At 40.2% G+C, this 21,419-nt stretch overlaps 1 protein-coding gene across 2 annotated transcripts in view; it reads right to left on the bottom strand.

The window, feature by feature from the left end:
• tmem108 (transmembrane protein 108) overlaps positions 1-21,419 on the bottom strand; it is a 96,378-nt gene that overhangs the window by 51,047 nt on the left and 23,912 nt on the right. Inside the window, exon 2 of one of the 2 annotated variants that reach the window (XM_041814813.1) lies at positions 20,583-20,708. The exons of the other annotated variant lie outside the window; for it this stretch is intronic. The gene's annotated coding sequence lies outside the window, so the exon portion shown is untranslated. The remainder of the gene's footprint in view (positions 1-20,582; positions 20,709-21,419) is intronic. 2 annotated transcript variants of the gene reach the window in all.

The following is a 21,419-nucleotide window of genomic DNA, read 5'->3' as shown; positions in this document are numbered from 1 at the left end:
TACTGACACTGCTGACCCTGGTGATGAGACTGAAGTGGGAAAAAAATTGTTACATTTCTTTCAAAACCCACCTGGTCTTTTGAGTAAAACAGGAAAATAGAAAGCAAAATGGAAATGATGAAAAATGAGTGCTCTCAGATGAAGTGTCACCTGTAATTATGTACAAATAGATCAGTCATTAACACTGGCTTTAACCACAAACTGATTCATTGATGCTAAAATGCTTCAAACTGACACCGCTTTTGTTATCGTTTATGGAGTCAGCTTAGTTCAAAAGGCAAACAAGCTTCCTGCCGGAGAGAGGAAAAAAAGGTGCATGGCAACTGACTTGCACAGCCATCACCATGGCAACTCTAATAGTACATTACACTAAAATTCATTCATAGGATGTTATTGGCTTAAACAGAATTTGAAAATGGACAATGGGAGGAGACTTTGAGTTAAAGAAATCTCAACTATAAGCAGAGACAGAAATCAACAAACAATCTCCCTGGGCTTTATTAGACCAAAAGTATATTTTGGGGCCCTCTGGGATCAGGACTTTAACTGGCTACGCTGACAGGCCCTGGCCCTTGGAGCTACCAGACTGCAGCCTTGAATAGTGCATCTGGAGGGGCCGCAGACTTGAGGCCAAAGCCAAGGTCACCCAACGTCACAATGAAATACGCCTGTCACTCCATCACTCTGTGGCCACCAGCCGCAGGGAAACAATGCTTTTAATTTTGGACTTCCCTCGATTCTGCGGGTATGTATAGGAGCCCTGGCAGCGAGCTGGCTGCTCGCCCACATTGGCTGCAGCCTGGGAGCTTTTCCATAACGACAGAGACGACGAAAGAGGAGGAGGAGGGGAGGAAAGTGTGGGAGTCGACCACGGCTGTGTGAAATACAGTGTTTTTGCTCTCACAGTCAACTGATAAATGGACCTCCAATCACAACTGTTCTGAGGCTTTTTTTCCCAACAGTTTTGATGCCACGCTCTCATGCTTTTGTTTATCTGTCTGATATGAAGTGGAGAAAGCCTTGCCAGCTTCTGTCTGACGAAAAAGGAGCAGAATAAAGAGAGGTGAAGTGTGAAAGCTGCGGCTTTGAGCTAATTTGACACAGTGACGGACTCAGACTCAGGGAACACAATAAAAAAGGGCAGAAGAGCACAGAGTCAGGATGCTTTTATGGTGAAACATCGGTGAAATCCTGCTAAAGATTGAAACGTTTTATGTTGTAACTCAGAATACAGAAGCTGACTAAGCTAACTCATTTTCTATCAGAGAACCCAGAGGTGCATTGTCTTGTTTTTTCAGCATCACTGGGCCACTATACAGCCAGATATCACACCTTAAAAGTAAAACAGACCTGCTAGTTTACAAAAGAACACTGTGTCAGTGTCACTTTAGGCCAATTTGGTGGTATTTATGAAATGGACACAGAAAATTTGACTCAAAAGTGAAGGAAAATGTGCAGGTGCCATTTAGCTACATTACCTCTGATAGACAACAGAAGACGACTTCACTGGGAGACTTAAAGTAAAAGTGAAAGTGCTTGTAGAGTCCTTTTCTAGCAGTTTGGGATTCAGAGTCTTTCCAAAGGATGCATTGATATGTATACGAACCCGGGACCTTCTGGCTGAAAGAAAACTGTCTCTACCACTGAAGCAAGTATGCAAGAGTGACCCTCTATTTCATTTGATTTATTGGTGCCCTTTAAGATTTCCTAAAAATCTCACAGCCTAGTTTAATGGCAAAATCATGATGTGTTCACTTTGGTCCTATTTAGAGTAAGAAAACAACAACTTAAGATGAGATTTGGGGTTTAGCTTTGTGTTTTAACCCAACATAGAAAAGCAAAGCCCCTGTCGCCCAAATATGGTCACTTCAGTGTCATCAAGATGAACACTTCATCAGTAGTAATTTTGCAGGCTTCAAACGGTTGCAAATAAACCATCTGGTCACAGTGGCAGTTTTACCTCCCATTAGTGGATGATGATGATGCAAGGATTATAGAAGAGAGGCAATCAGCAGCTTCTCTTTGGATCCCGAGCTTAACAACTCCACAACTACAGCTGTCAAAAGAAATGTTTCTCTGAAAGCAGCGAAACACCACACAAGCAAAACCAATCAGTCTGTTCATATGCTTTTATATGAATTACTCTGTTAGTCCGCCTAAAACTGGACTTTTAAAATACATCTAAGCATAGTCTGACTGAAATAAGCAATAAATCAAATTTCCCAAGTTTGACAAAAACATCTATCCCTATCATCTATCATGCAGCAGGCCACAAGAGACAGGCCTGACAACACAGTTGGCTGGGCCCCTAAAAATCCAAGAGAATGGGTCTTTCCCAGTTGTGATTTAGTACCAGTATTAATTCATTTTTGACATTTTTCTTGTTGTTTTTTTTTGTTTGTTTGTTTTTTGCCACCCTTTAACCGCTTTTCATTACATTTTGTTCAACAATTTTTGCAACTTTGAAACCAATTTTTGCCACTTTTGACCTATTTTTGATACTTGTTGCCTCTATAACCAAATTTTGCCATTCTTTAACTCAATTAAACTACTTTTCTTGCACGTTTTATCCCTTTTGTGCCACTCTTTTATCCATTTTTGCCACTTTTTTGCTATTTTTGCCACTTTTTAACCCTTTCCATCACTTTTTTGTACTATTTTTGTCATTTATAACAAACTTTTGATACTTTTTGCCCCTTTTTTCCTCTTTTACCACAATTTAAACCCCTTTCCACAACATTTTCTGCCAATTTTTGTTCCTTTGTCCCCTTCACAACCCATTTTCCTAGTTATCACTGGTTTTTGCTACTCTAACCCATTTGTACCTCTCTATCTGGTCATTGTTGCAGCACTTCTGCCAACCTAAACCCTTTATTAAATATCTACTGGTTAAGTCATTCTAAAACTATTTCAATATTATTGTTTGTGGGATGGATATAACTGGTACAGACATTTAAAGCCAAAGGATACTCTTAAACCACAACATCTTCTTTCCCTCCTTTTCTTTCAATATTCTTTCAGGGGCCGGACAGGAAGCATTGGGGGGCCTGATATGGCCCCCGGGCCGACAGTTGATGATCAATGGCATAAATGATTAGCAAAACAGAAGTCACGTTGTATTCGGATAACTCCAGCTAGACAGATATGACTAGTTAGCTGCTTGTCAACAAGAAGAAGGTTCATCCTAAGGAGTTGAAAGGGGTCATAGAGAGGTGGACAAAGTACCGGACTCTCGTACGCAAGCATAAGTACAGCAGTTTTGGTTAAAATTAACGTAGGTAGAAGTAAAAGTTCTAGAATCTACTCAGTGCAGCTCATTTAAAGCTTACTCAAAGTACTGAGTATATTCTTTTAATACCCTTAGGCAGCGGCCCCCAACTGACAGGCCATGGACTGGTACTGGTCCATGGGTCATTGGCACCAGGCCACACAGAAAGAATAAAAACTTTATTTCCATTTTATTGACTATCAGAGACTGTCAGATGTTTTATTTATGACCAGATTCTCTTCCTCATCCCTGTGCCTTTTGAGATTTTGACACGTCAAGACGTGCGTCTTGGTCATGATACACAAAAAGCCCACGATCTTAGTTCGAATTATGGGGGAGCTAAGGGGAACTCGGCTCCCCTGAAAGCCTCTGTGAGATGTGTAGAGGGAGCTCTAAAAAGTTGTCAGCATGCAGATTATTCTATTGTATTCTACTTGTATTTCCTTATGTGGCAGACCTGCCTATATTAATATGGTGGCGTCACACGTAGAAAACAACGAAGAAGACGTTCAGTTCAAGTGACTTCCGGTATTAGAAGACGACATATGGCGGCACACGTCTGACTTCTGGTGTGAAGTGGAGGTCCTCGGCTCCATCCAGGTCCCTCTCAATTTTCCTGGTGGAAAAGATTTTTGCTCTTCTCCTGAAGCCAGCTTCATTATGAGGTACCAGCTGGATCCACTGATAGTGAGGAGCTGGTTACAGACATGCCTGTCAAAGTCCTCGCTCCTGCTATGTAGACTTCCCAGGTCACATGTTCATCACATGTTTTGGTGCTTTCATTGCCCCATAATGAGCACCCTATTACTCTCTGCGTTTCTTTCTATAAAGGTTCTAGCCTTCCAAAACACGGTCTAAGGGTGTTTACCCAGATTGATGTGAAATATGTCCCATGCCATGCATGTGTGGAAAAATGTATCTAGCGTGTCAGGTTAGAGCTGTCTGACTCAGAACACTTGCTGAAATGAAGCTCTTAACATATCTGCCCTGATTAAGTTGAATTCATCAGAATTAGCTCATTCAAAACAGCCAGAAAGAAAAAGCATTGCTGATGTATGGGTATGACGAACTGTAAGAGTCTGGTTACATCAGTGCTGAATTCATGGCATCAAAGCCAGGGCTCGATCTGTAATCTCAGGGTGTTTATCTCCATTTGGAGTTGTGTGAAAGCAACCTCCCAGAGCCCAGCCCTTCCACAGCGCCTCAGGAGACGTGCCCACACAGAGGGTGTCCATTTTTCTTCTTTGATGTTGTTTTGCCCTTTGATGGAAGAAAGCAAACAGTCTCTGATATGGCTTAGCTCTGTCAATGTTGTTCTGGCGTCCGCGTTGATGAGGCTCAGAGCTGGCAGAGATTGCGGCTGTAATTCAGGAGTGCAGCTTGCCTCGGAGGGTGTTGATGCCATCTTGGTGACCTTGCAAAACGACTGGGCACCAATCAAGTACGACTGCCGCTTATTGAGAAGCTGATTACGGATCGCAGATATGAACAATTCTGTTATGAAACCATTTCTCGTCAGTGGGAGGGTTAAAAAACCAGAGCCAGTGACTCACAAGAGAGACTCTGCTCTGGGCTCAGATAACTTCATTATCCAGCCAGGATACACACAACTGAATGATTACCACTATTGATTCGATGCAACAACAGGCCAAAATTAAATGCAAACAGCAAGACTACAAAGCAGGAATAGGTTTACAGGGGGCTCTCTAATCCTGCCATCCCTGAAAGCGGCCATGTTTGCTGAGTCACTGTGGCGAGGTGCTTGTGTGAGCGCTGTCAGTCGTGGCCCTGGATGGTAAATCTGGCAGGATGAGTTGCTGGTGCTGTGTCATGGAGGCTGTTAGAGGGATGTGCAGGTTATCAATCACAACTATCGCTCTCCTTCTGGTCCTGCCTGCGGTACAGCAACACACCAGCCATTAAAAGGATATTAGGATCCCAGCATGCCGTTCACTCTGACTGTAGCACCAGAGGAACACATTACCTGTCACTGCTCAACCTTATCTGGTTACATAAAAGCAACAAAAACACTCATGGGGTAATTTCACACCCATAGCTGCTTTTCTTTCCTTCAGTTCAGACGATGAAATGATCGTTGGTCATTAGTGCTAGCTTCCTGTAAACAGCTGCTTCATTTTGGAGCGTCAAACTATAATTAGGCTCCGATGTTGAAATTGTTTGTGCCACATTTTAACCTCTTTAAACCACTTTTCCGGCCCGTATTTGCCGCTATAATTTACCATCTTTTTCCATTTATAGCACTTTTTTTCAATCTTCCCTCTTTTTAACCCTTTTTGCCCCTTCAAACCCATTTTTGAATGTTTAAACTCCTTTTCAACACTTTTTTTCTGCCCATTTTGTTACTTCAGGCCCATTTTTGCAGCTTTTCATTCCCATTTTCCATTCATTTTTGTTGAATTTTGCCACTTTTACACACATTTTCACAACTTTATACAACCATTTTTGCCACTTTTTACCCATTTCTGTCCATTTTATGCCCATTTTTTATACCTTAAGCCCCTTTTCACAATTTTTTTGTGCTAATTGTGCCTCTTTTAACTTTAATTTATGCCACTTTGGCCACTTAAAGACAACTGTCTCTACTTTTAAGCCATTTTGCTGCTTAACCAGGTTTTTGCTACTTGAAGATCATTTTGTTACAGCTCTTAACCCATTCTTGCAACTTTCAACCACTTTTCAGCATTTTTTTAATGCCCACCACTTTGTATCCCCATTTTTGTCCTTTGTTTTTTTTTTTTTACCCATTTTCCTTCTTAGAACCAATTTTGTCACTTTTAACTCCTTTTCAGTGTTTATTTATGCCCATTTTTGGCACCTTTTACCAATTTCCTCCTCTTCAAAGCCATTTTTCCTACTTTCTACCACTTTATACCCCTTTGTAAACCCATTTTTGCTTTTTTTAAATAAATTTTTCCCCTCTTCAACTCATTTCTACTACTTTTAACTCTTTTTCAGCCCTTTCTCTGCCCATTTTTTGTCACTTTTAACCGATTTTCCCTCTTCAAACCCATTTTTCCTACTTTTAACCCCTTTTCACCACTTTGTGAATCAATTTTTGCCACTTTTAAAACCCAATGTCACCACCTTTTCTGTCCATTTTTGCCACGATCATTTCAGATCGAAGCTGTGCAAGATTGATTTGGATGACAGATATGGAATTTGGATAATCCGTCTGATTTGTAAGCTTACAAAAACTCTTTAGGCTGCCTGAATTGAATATGTTGGCATCATTTCCATGTTTTGTGGTCATCAAATTAGTTTTACTCTCTTGAACACCATATGTTTCAAAATGTGTTGTGTAACATTGGTAAGGATTGTGATGGGGGAACTGATATGATGTTTTATCATGGGGCACATAATTCTTCACAGCACCCCTGTATCTGGATATGAATAAGTGGGTTTTCCTGTGCTGATATGGGCTGGACGATTTTGGAAAATAATCTAATTGTGATTTTTTTTCCCCCAATATTGAAATTGCGATTTGTATGCGATTATTCCTTAACTTTCTTTTACTCCTAAAGAAGAGTTGAACAATTCCTAAAAAGTGTATAATTCAGATGATTTTGACTCGTATTGCAAATTGGATATGAAATATTGCATTGAAGTGTTTTTGTCATTCTTATTCTTATTAAGAAAAAAGAACAAAAATGAAGAAGGTAGAATTTTTTGTACACTACACTAAAAAATGCCACCTGAATGATTGCATGATATGTCATGCATAACATTTCTGCTCCAAAAAAGGTTTAAAACTGCTATTTTGACACAGATTTCAGGTCAAAGAAATACTGCACCTTTTACAATTTGAAAATTGCAGCAGGCCAAATTGTGATTTAATCTAATTTTCGATTAATTGCCATGCCCTAGTGCTGATGAAGTAATTTCTGAAGAACTTGAGAAAGTAACTGAAACCAACATGAGGTAACAGTAGAATTTTAAACATTTAGCCTGCTGGATTTCTAGATTTTTTAACCATTTTTCCACTTATTCTGGCAACTTAAACCATTTTTATTGCTTTTTTGCAATGTTGCAACTTTTTTAAAATTTCTTTTGACCCCTTTTTACAACTTTTTTTTGGAACTTTTCGCCACATTTAACCAATTTTTGCTACCTTTTGTCGGTTTTTGCCTTCTTTTGCTATTATTTGGATTTTTTTTTGCCAATTTTTTCATCACTTTTTACCACCTTTTAGCAACTTTAACCCTTTTTGCCACTTTTCTGCCACTTGTAACCTATTTTATCATTATTTGACACTTTCAACCCATTTTTGCCACTTCCTTGCTAATTTTAATAATTATAATAATAAAATCTTGAATTTATATTTCAAGAAACCCAAGGACGCTTTACAGGAACACATAGACATGGACAAACTCACTCTCTTTACCTTTGTTCAGCCACTTTTTTGCCCAATTTTGCCCATTTTTTAATCACTTTTAACCCATTTTCAACAACATTTAACCCCTTTGGCCACTTGCAACCCATTTTTGCCAACTTTTTGACATTTTCAACATGTTTTGCCATTTTTAACCCATTTCTTTGGTCCCTTATGCCAATTGTTAACCATATTTGACTTTGTCTTGCCACTTTTTGTCCAATTTTGCCATGATTTTTGGGCTTGAAAACAAAGAAAAACACCCTTTAACAAAGCAGTGCTATCACATGAGCCAATAAGAAGTTAGCATAGCAAAATACCAACTCTAAAATCAGCAAACATTTTAAAGCTGCTTCTGTATAGATTGGAATAACGGTGGAATGGATTTATATATAAAAATTACTCCCAAAGAGAAATAAGAGCTGTCCTGTCTAATAATGATGTAAAATGTCTAAAGGCACAAAAAAGAAAGCAAGTGGAGCTGGTAAACCTCAGATTTCACTCTGCTTCATGCATAAATCTCCAATGATGAGCAAAATTAGAATAACACCTCCAGGTTTAATGTGTCTAATGACAGCATGACACTGACAGAAGTAGATGTAAGATTCTCTGTAAGCTGTCATATCTCATATTCATGTTCTGACTGCCGTCCTTGGATTATCAGATTTGATATGTCAGTACTGAGGAGGCTGCACAGTGTCATATTATCATGCCTGTCGATAGTCATTAATGCAGACGTTCAAACAGAAGAGCAGGGACACTCAGTACTTTAGTGAGCCTGTGAGTCACTGCGCTATGACAAATGTAAGGTCAGGGTTGTTTTTGTGTTATTTTAGCCAATGTTTTCATTTCTATCTTTCATTCAAAGCTCAGAATTTCAACCTCGCCCTCACATCCCACCAACACTGAAGAATCAGACAGTAGATCTGCGCCGTGTGAATGAATCTCAAACTCGTTCAGTGGAGGACTCCCACTCAGGCAGAGCGGTGCGCCGGTGCTTAGGGGCAGCAGAGGAGGAGGAGCTGAATAGCATCGGCAGCCTCTTCATTACTCAGCACGCTCACACACAGCCACGACCAATGACTAAAGCAATTCATCAGAGGGATCTTGGCCGAAGCCCTAATCGTAGGTGTGTGAACACATGGGAGACAAAGAGAGAGAAATAGAGGCCAACTTGAATTCCTGCCCATTTGTACAACAGCTACAGAAAATTTTACAAAAACGAAGTTTAAGCATGAGTTTCATGTGTTATACCGGTCTACATGACTTCATTTTTTGGAATAAGCCTTTCTGTAGCCACAGATCTTTGCATATAAGTCATCAATAAAGTCACAAGACTTGTAAGATGCAAAGCTTGACCCAAAGTGGTAACCGGACTTGGTTAGGGTTCATGAAAACTCAAGTACTCTGTGGTACAAAGTCTTTGGTCAGTTTTCATGGCTTTCAAGGCCAGACTAGAAAATGTAAGTCGATTCAAAAGACTAAGCTAGGCTTTTGCTTTAAAATGTCAAGGAATCTCGTATGGCAGTCAAGTCCAGATTAGATCTGTCTTGATTCCAGGGATTTCAGGTATGCCAATAAAGTCAATGACTCATGGAAAGTCCTTGATGTCTCGTGTCCCAAGTAATCCATGGCTAAGTGAATTTATGTCCCAAATTTGAGAGTGACTCAACCAGTTTTCACGACTTATATCCATCCCAAGTCTGAGTGTAAAGCCTGTAGTCTCATCTTAATGAGTTATTTCCCAAGTAGGTCAAGTCTTCACCAAGTCTCACCCTCTTTAAGGGATTTATCAGACCTGAGTCTTTGTCTCAAGTCTTCATACTCAAGTCTAAAGTAGTCAGTTTTAATTGAAGTGTCAGTGAGGTTATGTAAAGAGAGTTTTAAATGTATGAGTATCAGAATAGTTCGGTACAAGGCTAGTCTCAGAATTTGGTAATGTAAAAGCATTTTTATGAAGACCTGCTAAAGTTGCAGGTCTGGGAGAGTCAAGATTCACAGTGTGAGCACAGTCTCAGAACCTCTTTCATGTAATCAATAACCAACAAAGTTCAAGTCTCAAGTTGTGAAGTCAACGCCATAAACGCCAAGTCTATACTAATTCAAGGTTGAAGTCAGTCAACTCTCATAGCAGGTACGTGTAAGACAGGTCCTCTAATCTTTGACATAAATCTGACTTCTCAGAACTCGAGTCAACTCCCCAACTCCTTTTTACACCTCAAGAAAAGGTGTCAGACTGAGGTCGCCACACCGTATCACACTGGACAGTCATTAAAACTGAGGGAAGGCCAGAGTGTCTGACACTTTCAGCAGGGGATTGAATCACTGGAACAAAGAGTCCGACAGGTAACACAGCCCTGGGGGAGGACCTGTGACTGACTCGTTATATCACTAGAAAGAGGACACCACAGACTGAATATCAACAACTCAGACTGATTGACAGAAGAGTGCTGTGAGAGGGTATTTGATGAAATCAACTTAAATGGACCTACAGCAAGCAAAACACTTTATATGCAGATGATGATGTTGTTTTTATATCAAAATTGTTGGCATAACCAACACCTTTCTCCAAATAAATGTGGGTAGAAATAAGGAAGGTACAAAGTTAAACTAAAGAATAACAGTAGAAAAAGTTTGAGAGAAGCAAGCTCTGCAAAAACCTTTAAATTGAAGTGCTTCATCACAATGAACCTGACAACGCACATAGATAAGCTATAAGATGATGTCCAACACTGAATCCGATTTCATGGATTTCTCCTGTAAGAGCTCCCAAGTGGGTGATACTCGGCTTTTCTGTTATTGACATTGCACAGACTGTCACACCTGAAAACCTTGAGACCAGTATTACGTGCAATACGCTCTCCGCAAGCTTATTCCCCCTCTCCTGAGAGAGCCAGGCCGTAAAGGAACAGACATTGTGATGCAGCTCACCCTCGCCACTGTCTGAGTCGTAAATATCCTCTCCCTTCTATCTCTGCCTCTCTCCTCGCTCCGCTCCTCTCTCCCTCTTTCTTCTCTTCGTCCTTACGTGCCCCCTGACTCAGTGAGTGACTGACTGCTCGCCGGTGATGAAGAGTAACGTGAAACTACAGCGTGTCACGTCCCGATACGCTTGTCACAACGGGTAACACAATCAAAGGAATAACTTATCGGAAGAATAGGTGAAAGGCGGTTAGGATGGCAGTCACATTCGCTGCACTGACTGGATGCATAACGACACTTGCCAGAGTTGTTCAGTTTGTGGTGCATCGGCCTGAACACAATCCAGACTCCAGAAACGCATCTAATCTCTGCAAAGGTCACATCAAAGTAAATCTACAGCTTTGTCTGAAACAGATAAATATAGTTACGTTGTCCTAAACCAACATAAATATAAATATATGACCAAAGAGGAGATTTTATGAAGGATCAAGGTAATATGCAAGCATAACCCTACAACATAGGCCCTAATACGATAGCACTTATGCTTAGGCAGATGGAGGACATGTGTCGGGACACATGCAGTACATTCAAACCCAGCAGGATCAGGGGCATTGGGGCAAGCTTCCTGGCTAACAGTTAGTTCCTTTTGAACCTGAAAGTCTCCATCACTGTTAATGGAATCAGATGATAAAATTATTAATTGATGCCACTTTTACACCACTTTTCACCACTGTTTCCACTCATTTTTGCCACTTTTTTGCTCTTTTAACTAATGTTTGCCACCTTTTAATCTCTTTTAACTACTTTATCTGGCCATTTTTGACACTTTTTTGCCACCTTAAACCAATTTTTTGCAGCATTGTTCATGCCTTTCTAACCCATTTTGTCATTTTTTTAACTGCTTTTCATCATTTTCTGTCAAATTTGTGCCCTTTTTGCATTTTGTAACCAATATGGCGCCACATCATCCACATATGTGGCGCTAATCTTGATTAAATAAGTTGATTTTTCAGTTTTTCCTGTGACTGATGTTGGTTCAGCACCCAGGACTTATCTCTCTGGTCTGTGTGTGCTTCTGAACTACTTTTGTAACAGCTTTTTGCCAGTGTATGCCTCTTCAACCTGTTTTTGTCCATCTTCAGCCATTTTTGCCACTTTTTAACTGCTTTTCACCATTGTCCACCATTTATGCCCCCATTTGCATTTTGTAACAAATTTGTTTTTTTTAAACCCTTTTTACTTCTTCATCTGGCCTTTTTTTTGCAACTTTTTTGCCACTTGAAACCATTCTTTTCCTGCTTGTTGTCCCACTGTTGCCTCTTTAACCTATTTTTGCCAATCTTTAACCATTTGTTGCCACTTTTAACCCATATTTCCACTTTTTAACCACTTTTCATCATTGTCCACAATTTTTTGTGCCTTTTTTGTGCTTTTGTAACCAATTTTTCCTATTTTCAACCCCTTTTTACTTATTGATCAGGACTTTTCTGCTACTTTTTCCCACATTAAGCCAATTTTTCAATTTCCTTTGCCAAATTTTTCCCACTTTTAATAACTTTTCCCCAATTTCCACCCATGTTTGCCCTTTTTTATCCAGTTTTTTCTTCTCCTAACCCCCTTAAATTCCCCATTTCCTTTGAATGTATTTTGAGGCATCCTTATGTTTGTGCATATCTTGGCTTAAGGATAAAGTCTGACATTACTTTCCTATGTTTTAGTTCAATGTGCCCATCCACATTGTTTCATTATGAATAAAAAGGTAATTCTCTTTAAAGAAAAGGGATTTACATTTTTGAAAAGATTATTTTATGACAGCATAAATAAATGAAATGAAATTTGCTGCTTTTATAAGAATGGTTGTTACTCAGCCTAAATATAAAATGGCCTGGCCTTGAACATGGCCCTCTGATTCTGTGCTAATAAAGTGAATTGTGATTCTGTTTCTACAAAGAACTGCCTTAAGTTTTGTAAACCAAAAAGGAGAACAGAAAGAAAGGCAGGGACGGGTCAGAAGTCAGGATGAATAAAATGATCCCTTACAAGCCCCTTCAAGACTTCGTGAATAATTAAACTACTCATGGAGGTAAGTTACCAAATCTGGCTTTAAAGAAATCTCTGTGCTAAAATTAAGACAACCCTTTCTCTGCCCTTTTTGTCTCTCAGATCTAAAACGCCCCGGGGAAAACACTCGATCAAAGCCTCGTCTTTGGCTTCTGTCTCAGAGCCCGATCTTCAGACTGCTTCATCTCGCGGTGCGGCTTGAAGCTGTCAGGCCGACAGACGGATTGATATGTAAAGTCTGCCTCTCCAGCTTTGCCACATTGATTATTGGACCTGCGCCGCTCGATGAGGCCACACTAACGGATAACAAGCACATAATCCTCTACGTAATAGCTGTCAAGGAGCTGAATTTACACCAGGATAATAGGCTGGGAGACCTCTGATGAAGTATTTGACCTCATCAATCAAAGACTTCATCATTGACTCTAAAAGTCTCCTTCTTTACTGGACTTCTTCAGCTTGAGACAGGTTTTAGAGTAAAGATGCAACAAATGGTGTTTGACTTCAGTTTTTTAGCTTCCCAGAGGCTGAGACAACCATTTTATTGAGTGTTTATTCATTGATATCTTTCATAGCTGTATGTACTCCAGGCATGGATTCTTGGATGATAGACTGACTTTGCATAAGCACACAGCTTCTCTGACTCCCTGAAGTCGGGATTCGTCGGACGTAGAGGCTGTTAGCGCTCAGTAAAGTGATCTCCAACAGCAGTTTTAACACAGGGCTTGATGTTGTAGGAAAGCTCTGAGCTGCAGGCCTTTTCTTCTCCTTCATCTCCCTCCTCTCTCTCTGCTCTGCACTTCTTTAATGTCATGTCAGGCTTTCATCCCAATAAGTATCTTGCTTTCCCCTTTCTCTCATCTTTCTCTTAAGGCTCCTTCTTCATGCTTCAGAAGTCTCTTGAACCAAAGAAGGCATTTTGAAGATGCCAGTCAAGAAGCTGACATTTGAATTTTCACTGAAATATGATGAATCATAAAAAGGCTTCCAAATAACAAGTGCATAAGAAAAATATGAAGGCTGTGTACTTACTTACATGCCTCTAATGAACTTGCAAATGTTTTCCTTTTTTTGTTTAAATATGTAGGAGTGCTTTAAGGTTAGTATTATTTCTGATATAAAAATATGATAAATACCAACAAAAAAGAATTAAAAACACCACAACACAACAAGATACAATACAACCACGGCACGATACGATACAATCAATACGATACAATACAACTATGACATGATACGATATAATCGATATGATAAAATACAACCACAACACGATACAACTGATACGATACAACCATGACACGATACGATACAACCATGACATGACATGATACAATACAACCACAACAGGATACAATACATTCGATGCGATACAATACAACTACAACACGATATGAAACAATCGATACAATACAATATGACCATGACATGATACGATAAAATCCATATGGTTCAATACAACCACGACACGATATGATACAATCGATATGATACAATACAACCATGAAATGATACGACACAATAAAACCACGACATGATACCATACAATCAATATGAAACAATACAACACAATATGACACAATCGATACAATGCAACACAACACGATATGATACAGTCAAAACGAGGCAATGCAACACAACACGATACAGTCGATTCTATACAGTACGACACAATTTATTATGATACAAAATGATACAATTCAATCTAATGAGGAGCAGTAGGATACCAAGTGGTACGTTACAGCGTGACACGACACAATACCACAAAGTTCCATGTGATATGAAACAGTGAAGTCACCTTGGGTCTTTGATAACACATCACTGAATACAGTCTAGGCCTTTCCTCTTTGTAGAGTTTCTTGAGATAATTTTAATTATGAACTGGGGCTATACAAATAAAGACTGGTCGGTTTATTGATTGATGGGTACAGCATAATAACTTACAATACCACTCTACCTATTATGTAACTGCATGATTAGACACTAAAAAAAAACAAAGAATTGTTGGGCATTTTAGTATTTTTCCCCTTTATTTCTATTTTTGTCAATGACCTTATTGTTTTGTTTCACTCTTAGTGTTCTCATCAGTGTTTTTCAGAAGAAGCAAAAGTAAAAAAAAAAAAAAAAAAAAAAAAAGCTTACAGATTTGGCAACAGTCTGGTTCTGACTGATGTTCCTGTCAAAGGGAAAGTTTTCCTTGCCGCTGAAATGTTGTTAAATGCTGCTTACTGCTGAGCCTCTGAGGTATTAATGTTGGGTCTTGTAAAGTGTCTTAAGATAACTTTGGTTATGAATCGCTGCCATATAAACGAAGACTGACTTGCTTTTAAGAATGATGCTGAAAAGAAAGTGCAAGTTTTTAAAATTATTTTAAAATCCATCACCTTCTACCTATATTCCTTTTTATTGTCTTATTTGGGATACTCTGATAAATCAGCCAACACAATATTGTGAGACACGGTTGAATCAGCTGTCTTCAACAATAAAAGAAAAGTTATATTATATAACCACACGAACTATAGATTAGCAGATGTATTTGTCCTTTCATTACAGGACTTTTGGAAGCTTGCACAACATAAGATTTCTGGTAAAACAGATATGTGGGTGTCGTCCATCTGACAGCCAGTCTACAGCAGGTCAGACACCTGTCACACCTCACTCTCGGCCAATGAAGGCTGAGCTGCTGGCGGACAAACTTTCAGCTACACAGCGTGGTTTAAGAGAACACAGAGCTTGAGACGGATTAGCCTAGTGTCTGCAGTATTGAGGTGGACTGTCATGGTGAAGAGGGAACTTAGCTGAAAAGAAAAGGCTTGACTCCTTAGGGATAGGGTGAAGAGTTAAAACTAGTGGTTTCACATTTTATTAGCCCAAAGTATAGTTAGGATCAAGCCAAAATCTAAAGGCAACCATATCCATCATATCCATGCAAAATAGGCTGTTTAATACATGTTAAAGCCTGTTGGGGTGGTTCAGCACCTGATAAGGATACCTCCCATTCACCTCCCTTTAGAAGTCTCCTGGGCACATCTAACTGGGAAGAGACCACTGACTAGACTTGGAATGTACAAGAGGGATTATATATCCATACGGGCTGGGGAACGCCTCAGGATCCCACAGGAGGAGCTGAAAATGTTGCTGGGAAAAGGGTGTCTCGGTTGACTTGCTTACCCTGATGCCATTGCTGCCCAGCCCCAAATAATCAGAGGAAACTACATGGATGTACAGTGACTCAGCTGGAGAGGCGTTGCTCTTTCATATGCTCAGGATGAGTCAAGCTTTATTTTGTAAGTTAAATGACTAATTTGTTGGATTTCAGAGCGTCTGAGTGGAGCGTTACATTACTCTATGGCCTACTTTTACTAAATCACAGATGTTAGGAGAGATTATACAAACATCCAGCAGAAGTGGCCAGAACATGTGGCATATTTTGAATAATTTATGTTTGAAATTATGGCTTTACTTGCTAAATAACATGAAAACTAAGGGGGAAATGAACCAAAAAGTATAGACGACGGTTTAATCTGTTTATGTCCACAACTTAAAGGAGATCTATCCATAAGGATCTCTAAGATGATGATTTAGATTAATGAACGTGCTTTTTTCCTGTCGAGGTCATAAATCTTTTGAAATATCAAAGTTTGGAGAAGACAACTTCTTGGGACTTTTAATCATCATATTTCACTTTTAAATCTGTTCTCTGCTCTGATTCCTGATTTCTATTTTTAACTATAGATACTCAATAAGGACCGACACCTCTCCAGACACGATTAATTAAGACAAACAGATGAGCCAACACCACAGCACAAAAGCATGACACAGCAGTAGTGCTGCAACACCAGGGGGGCCTGTCAGCTGCAATCCATTCTCCATCCACCCAGCAGGCAGCACAGTTGGCACAAGGTGTCCCTGAACGCACCTCAACAGAGCAGGTAAATCGTTATGGAAAGCTGACAGCGCCTCATCGCAGAAAAAGAACATTAGCACAAGCTTTGGTACAGTGAGTCAAAAGTTTGAGCCCAGGGAGAGAGGCAGTGTTAGAGGACTGCAGCACAACTGCTGCAACATTAAACAGAGAGGAACCATCTGTTCAAGTACAAAGGACATGTCTGATTTGGTTAGCAGTGCCAGGCTGGTAACACACACTGCAGTTTTTCAACATCAACCAATTTTAAAACATTGGAAACCAGAGACACAAGGACGGTTTCAACCTAATTAAACCTTGGTATCCTAGAACAACACACGCTACGTGATTCAGCCAGACCTTGAGGTAAAGACTTTTGCTTTTAGTGATTCAACAGATACAATCACACAGAAACTCAAATGATCAAACCTGACATGAGAAGAAAAACAAGAAGGAAGGGCAATTGACTTTCTCAGCTGGCTGTCTAGGCCTCGTATCCGCGGTGAGGGGTAATGTTAATGCTTGAGCACACCAAGACAATTTGGACAATGCTATGCTTCCAACTTTGTGGCAACAGTTTGGGTAGAAGCTCTTGACTGGCCCGCTCTGACCTCAACCCCATCAAACACCTTTAGGATGAACTGGAATGGAGACTGTGAGCCAGGCCTTCTTGTCCAACATTAGTGCCTGACCTCATAAATGCTCTAAGTATTGCAATAAGTATTTAAAGTACATGTATTTAAATACAATGTCATCAAAGTCCCTGCTGGTGTAATGGTTAGGCATTCAAATACTTTTACCCATATAGCGTAAATATCAAAAGTGTTCCCAATCTCAGATTGGTTGCAACAAGCCTCGAATGGGGTCATACCCCTCCAATTGTTTGGGAGAATTAATTGGGACTAGAATCTGGCTTAAAATCGTCTAGTGTGTTGCCAATCTAAAGCCTACCACACCATAAGATTACAGTGCCGAATATGGGTCAGATTCCCAAAGTTGTCAAAGGCCCGATTATCTAATGGTCCTAAAAATGATCTTGCCAGATTTTCCTGTGGCTGAGGTGTGTTAAGATCGTAGCCATTCCAGCTTGAGATCATAAATATAAAACATGTCGAATATTTACGATCAGAAACCCTGTTGTGTGAGATGAACATCTGGGATAGCAGACATAAGCAGGAGTCTCATATGGACAGCCAATGAAGAGACAAGCTGACTGGACAGAAAGGAGGAAGCACAGCAAACACAGCCATTGCAATGATAGAGATGATGAAGTATGAGATGGACGTCAGATTTGGAGGACCAACTTTTTGAGTGTGCCCTGTAAAACACTCCACGATCCAGCAGACCAAAATAGCTACTGTGGGCGTACCACACAGCTCACAGCTGGCAACACTTAGCTTGATGGTTCTCACTGAATGCTACACACTATAAGAACAAAACGGAGGTCTCTCTTTGTTCAAAATCCGTTGTTACTTCAAAATCTGTGGGTGTGTGACAGGCTTTGGATAAAACAAACAAATTCGATAAAGCAAGTAAAATGCAAGAACATCAAAATCGATTTAATTTGCCTCTGAATTTAATAAAAAATGCAATGACACAAAAAATGCAAACTGTCTTCCCTTTAGGGCAGGGGTCACCAAGTACATTTGCACAAGGGCCAGATTTAGTCTTGACAGAGTCTCTGGAGGCCGGACTTCCAAATAAAGACAAATTAAATCAATATTTTATTAGTTCATGTATTTTCTGTCAAACCCCAGGACATTCTGAGGCATTACCAGTGAGATCTATCCTGATCTATAATGCCGTATAAGGAGACAGGCATGCCCACAGAATTGGCTGGGCTCCTGAAAATCCTAGACAACTGGCCCTCAACAGTTATGATTTAGCACCAATATGAACTCATCTTTCACACTTTCACTACTTCTGTGCCACTTTCAACCCATTTTTGATACTTTTTGCCCTTTTTTGCCTCTTAACCCCAATTTTTGCCATTCTTTAACTCCTTTAAATCACTTTTCTTGCCTGTTTTGTCCCTCCTTTATCCTTTTTTTGCCACTTTTTGTGTATTTTTGCGACTTTTCATTATTTTTTCACCATTTTTGCCACTTTTAACCCATTTTATATACTTTATGCCCCTTTTTTCCTGTTATACTAATGGTGTGCCACATTTTAACCTCTTTTCACCACTTCTCCTGTAAGTTTTTGTCCCTTTGTTCCACTCCACAACCCATTTGGATGCTTATTTCCCAATCTCTAACCACTTTATCTGGCCATTTTTGCCAGTTTTAACACATTTTTAAAAAATATTTACTAATAATGGCTGACAAGTGAATTTCTGTTAAAACAGATCAAATGTTGTCATTCTGAAACTATTTGAATATGGATTGCTTTTTTAACAGCTGCAGACATTTAGAGCCAAAAGATACTCTTAAAACCACATTTTCTTTTCCTGCTTTTCTGAATTGAAAGATCTTCTGGGGGCCAGACAGGAAGCTTTGGGGGGCCTGATTTGGCCCCCAGGCTGCCAGTTTATGATCAGTGCTTTAGGGCATAGACTCCTCTGGCTTTAGCTAATGCAAAATAAGACACCCAGGGTTTTCAGCAAACATGGATGGCATAATACCATAAACAAGCTTAATCCCTTCACATCAACATGACAGATGTGAGAGAGCAGACAATGTGCCGAATTCAACAAGCAGAGGGTCGAAGGTGAAAACAAACTCTTTGCTGCTGGAATCAAGACAGAGGGACGTGAGGTCTGATGGGAGTTATTTTCATTTTTTACTATTATTAAAGATGCTGCAAAATCAAATAGAGTAGACTGATGTGATGGTTATCTCTAAACTGGGGATTGGGACCCCCTGTGGAGCCATCAGACAAATCAAAATGGGTCATGAGATGATTTACAAGATTGAACAAAGGAAAAAAAATCAGATGTTTTAGTTTGAAAATGTGGCAAAATGACTTGAGATCTGTATACTAGCATCTTTCCTGGTGAAGACAATAAAATGTGCAGAACATTTTTTTGCATGTCTTTGCAAAACATATTGATCCCAAGAGAATAAATGAACTTCATGTCCCTATATTGACTTTTAGCTGGGGCAACAAAAACCTTTTTGTTTGAAACAATATGGGAAGCACAAACAACCTAAGTGAACATATACTGGATGTTACTTTACTCTGTTTTCCTGTGATGTTGTTTTCTTGAGATTTTGACTCACTTTGAGCTTTGCTTTCCTAAGATTATAAGTTTAAGAGGTGGATATCTGAAGAAAACAAACAAATTTACCTCAGTATCAAGACAAACAAAGTTAAATGCATGGTAGCTAAACCTTTAAGGGTGTCCAGATTGATGGGAGCATGTGCAGCAGCCTAAAAACATGTAACTTGAGACACTCTAAAAAGTGTTTGATTGTTCTTTTAGGAAAAACAGCCCAAAAAGATGGGGATTGTATGTTTTTCTGGCTGCTGTTAACAATGAAGACCCAAACAGGTCAAAAGAAACTAAGGGATATGAAGTAACCATAAAAGGAAGTAACCAGCTAAGGAAATTCTTTGGTCCTAGAACAATACTCCTGCATGCATTTCAAGATGTAATGACACAAAAATGTGACAAATAAGCAGTAGAATCCCCTCTTTCCTGTAGAAAAACAATCTAGCAATCTTACTAAGAGTATCTGTGAGCCACACAGGAGCCAAGTCGGGAGCAGGACAGGAAACAAAGGTCTTTAGAGCACTCAGGAATGTCCATGAGGTAGTCAAATTAACACTGTCCTGTACGCAAGAATTTGTAGTACGTTAGAGGAAATACGTGTTGTGTCCACTCACTGTGTCTTTATACTTCCTGTTTGAGTTCCAGGGCAGCAAAGGTACTTTCTGCAGAATCAGAGTCACCTCGGAGAGTGCAGGAAGTTGCTCACTCTACAAACACATCCCTGATTTAACCTCCTGACGCAGCCTCTTGTCTTAGTGACAATGGCAGGAACGAAAAAGAAGTGGGGTAGGATGTTTTTCGGAGGGAGGGGGGTGCATTGTACCTCGCTTCCTTGAGCGGTGCAGCAGAGAGCGCTGAGAGCCAGCTGGGACGGGAGAACGAGAGCAGCCACATCCGCACAGAACGTCCAAGGTCCAGAGATTTCCCGCCGGGCGATGACCACGTGTGTCTGGAGACAGAGGGAGAGGTTTGTATTGTTCTCCTCTCTCCTCCACTACCTCCTCCTCCTCTCTACTCCACCTCCCCCCCTGCTATTAGTGAGACGGATTAACTCCAAGAGCTGCTAGTCCTGAGTGTGTCTGGCCCGCAATGCACAAACACATACACATCAATTAGGCTTCTCCATGAGATTTAAGCTGACAGACGAAGGGGAATGCACTCCGCGAAAACATGACAAGGACAATTGGCCTGAAACTGGAGAGTTCACTCATGGATGAGCAACTCTCCAAGCAGTCTATAGGCCTAATGAGCCAATTACACAAAGGCTGAATTGCATGTGGTAACAAATAACTCTTGCAAGTTTGTGATTCATTATCGGAGTGATGGAGCTTTAAGTCTCACATCCGGACAAGAGTGACCTTTGTACTTCAGCGAGAAGTGGACGGAAAGTGCTGGGAGGCAGACTGGAAGTGTAAACCATGACAGAAAAAGAGCCGTAGTGACCGCAGTGACCTGTGCCGTTGCTCTCTGCCACCCCAGGACTGATGTTTACCTGGAGATGACAGTAGATATGACAGCTCAGGGACTTGACAGCATTGACATTTTAAAGCGAGATCCCACTGAGAAGAGTCCAGCGGGAGTCCAGCTCCAGTAGAAGAGGCGTCACAGAGGCCGAGATGTGACATGTTACTGGGATTAATGTCTCAGAGCAGCACACTGC

This window comes from Cheilinus undulatus, linkage group 19 (assembly GCF_018320785.1).
Source record: "Cheilinus undulatus linkage group 19, ASM1832078v1, whole genome shotgun sequence".
Taxonomy (NCBI): domain Eukaryota; kingdom Metazoa; phylum Chordata; class Actinopteri; order Labriformes; family Labridae; genus Cheilinus; species Cheilinus undulatus.
This window is presented reverse-complemented; position numbering and strand designations above follow the sequence as displayed.